We start from the raw sequence: 3,050 nt of genomic DNA, 5'->3' as shown, positions 1-3,050 counted from the left end.
TGTATATATATATATATATTTATATAGACATATATATGTTTGTGCGTATATATATATATATGTATATATATATACATACAAACATATATTAATATGCTTTTCAGTTTCGTCTACCAAATCCACTCAAAAGGCTTTGGTTGGCTCGGGACTATAATAGAAGACATACTTATGTTGCTGCGCAATAGGACTAATCTGTCTTGCCATCCAGTCACTTAAGATTTTTACATACACATGGACAGCCGTGACACCCGGACGTGTTTTTCATTACTCCGTTTAGTAAGTAGTTGAAGAAACAGAAACCATATCAACTCAAACATCTCTAAATTTTAATTTCCAACTCTTGTGAAAGCTGCGATAAGAAATCAAGAGATTAAATTTGACCGCATACTGCTTGCGATAAACTGTGGAAAAAGAAATGATTTCTCGTGAGTACAATATAAATTTCTCCTGTGATTCTATTGAATATATACGCACGTATACACGCATCCTGCCTTTTTATTAAATTCATAGATCATTCAGAATTTACGCACAGACTTTTGACTTCACACACATATATCTCTGTTGAAAACTCTCCCTTTAAAACTAACAGCTACATATACAAGACTATACTTATCGAACTATCACAGAATTTCACAAAACTCAAATATCCTTCACTTTCGATTTACATTCGACGGATATTTGTTCTCATCTTGTTTGTTGTTAACACAACGTTTCGGCTGATATATCCTCCAGCCTTCTTCAGGTGTAGACATTCTGCTAGTAATGTCATGGATATAGTTTGATCACATACTTTTCCAAGCACTATTCAAAGTTGAAGCTTCACATCATCCATGGCTCAGCTATATTAGCCACAGCATCGGGGCCGGCTCAAGGTACTGGCAACTCGGGCTGTCGCCTGGGGAGCCAAAGAAGGCGTGACAAAGACAAGGAAGTTTCCACGACCGTCGGCTTATCCACGCCGAAGTTCAGCTTTCCCGGGGCGTCAGCAACCCTAGGGCCGGCCCTGCACAGCATCCATTATGTTGAATTACTTCCAGAAATCTCTAACTGCAGGTTTTTCCTCTCTGTCAATTGCGTTCATAAGTTGTTTGAAAGTTCTTATACAATATGCCTTGAACTTAACCATCACACCTTGATCCACTGGCTGGAACAAAATTGTATTCTTGGAAATATATTCATTGTCTAAAAAAAAAATGCTTTGTTGGAAATATGTCTGATACTGTACCTATCTAGCGCAGGCCAAAAGATTTTTGTAAACCACTCTATGTAAAGGCTCTTAGTCATCCATGAATTCTTATTTGAAGGCCAAATCAGAGTTGGATTAAACTTTATGTAACCCTTGAAAGCCCTTTCATTTTCAGAATGATACACGCATAAGGGCTTTAATTTCATATCACCGGCGGCATTTTCTCCCCGAAGAAGTGTCAGACGATTTTTGGAAGCTTTAAATCCTGATGTTGATTTTTCTTTTCGAGAAATAAAAGTTCTGGCAGGAATGTGCCTCCAAAATAGTGAAGTCTCATCAACATTGTATACTTGCTCTGGTTAGTAGCCCCCTTCAGCAATCACTTTCTTCGATTGTTCAGGATAATTAGTAGCAACCTCTGTATCAGCACTGGCAAATTCATACTCTTCTTAAACCTTTCAAACCAGCCGACAAAGGCTTTACATTAGAAGTTTAACCTATTTTTTTCGACAAATTGTTATATAAACTGTTTTTTTTTGTTTGTTTTGAATTACTATCGTATCTATCGCCACATTACACTGATACTGATCGTTGATGCATACATTCAAGTGTCGTTCCATTTTAATCATTACATTAGATCTATAGAAAAATAAAGTTCGGACAATTAACGAAGTAGCTTTTTGAGCACTCGACATAATTTTCTCTGTTGTCACGTATCATTTCTACTCTAGACCAGCGATTCACAACCTTTTCACTACCAAGGACCCCTTTTATTTAAATGAATTTTCCCACGGACTCATTTTAATGTGCTTATCCTTGTATGTGTGTGTGTGTGTGTGTGTATAGGAAATAGTGGCACAACAAGGTACCAATTTTTGTTGGAAATAGCAGTTGATAACCGTTCGACGCTATGTAAAGCTTCACTAAATGTATAGAGGCAAAGTTGTGTGCGGGCGGCGAACATAAATTTTTTTTTGTCTTATCAGTAGGAAGAATGCCAGAGACATGGACAACCTAATACTCGAGTTTCGGACTTTTCAGAATACGTTTGTTATCGTAAAACTGATTGATCTTCGTCGGCTAGGTCTACCGGAAGATTAAATTTAAAATATCCGTTACATTAATGCTTGTATACTCGGCCAATAAGTCTAGCCATAATCCGGTGCTTTATTATATATATTGTGTGTGTGTATTTTTCAATGTCTACGAACAACACGGAAAAATGAATAAATAGTTACTAGGGTAGCAAAAATTCACACAAGTACCAAAGATGTAACAGCCTACTTATAAAGGTAGAAATTCCAGGTTTTATCAATGTAAAATTACTTCTGGTTCTGACGTCTTTTTTTATATAGGCAGTTCTTCATCTCAGTTGTCCAAAAGAATATCTAATCATTACTCTACATTTAGACATATCAATAAACGTTACACTACTGGGCTTAATAAATTAATTTGGTATCTAAAGGGTTGTAATAAACAATTTAATTTGGAATGGAATATTCTATCTATATCATTTCCGTATGATAAAGGTAAATCTTTTTGTCCGCTTTGTAACGATGGAATGTATTTCATCCTGTTCTCAGAGAATCCTCTTGTAAACACGTTTATAGAACGCGTTTATCGTTGCAAACATTTGCAAAAACATACCTTTAGTTCCTATAAGTGATTTCTAACATTCTATAAAATTCGACTTTTGACTGTCTTCTTACATTTCACTTCCACTAAATATATATACTTCCAAGCCTTTAAGCTCTATTCCTATTCCTCTATCGCTCTATATCTCTCCACTATTAGTTTTCTGCCAATTTCTTTCTGTCTCCTCTTTCTATAAACTACCTTTGACATTATATCTATTAACGGTTAA

At 35.7% G+C, this 3,050-nt stretch overlaps 1 protein-coding gene across 2 annotated transcripts in view; it reads left to right on the top strand.

Annotated features, from left to right (window-relative positions):
- The first annotated feature begins 235 nt into the window (after positions 1-235).
- Positions 236-3,050, top strand: part of LOC106877231 (uncharacterized) — a 44,095-nt gene continuing 41,280 nt past the window's right edge. For both annotated transcript variants that reach the window (XM_014926092.2, XM_052967800.1), the window contains exon 1: positions 236-425. The gene's annotated coding sequence lies outside the window, so the exon portion shown is untranslated. The remainder of the gene's footprint in view (positions 426-3,050) is intronic.

This window comes from Octopus bimaculoides, chromosome 5 (assembly GCF_001194135.2).
Source record: "Octopus bimaculoides isolate UCB-OBI-ISO-001 chromosome 5, ASM119413v2, whole genome shotgun sequence".
NCBI classification, from domain to species: domain Eukaryota; kingdom Metazoa; phylum Mollusca; class Cephalopoda; order Octopoda; family Octopodidae; genus Octopus; species Octopus bimaculoides.
Note: the sequence above shows the minus strand (reverse complement) of the source record. Positions and strands in the feature narration are given on the sequence as shown.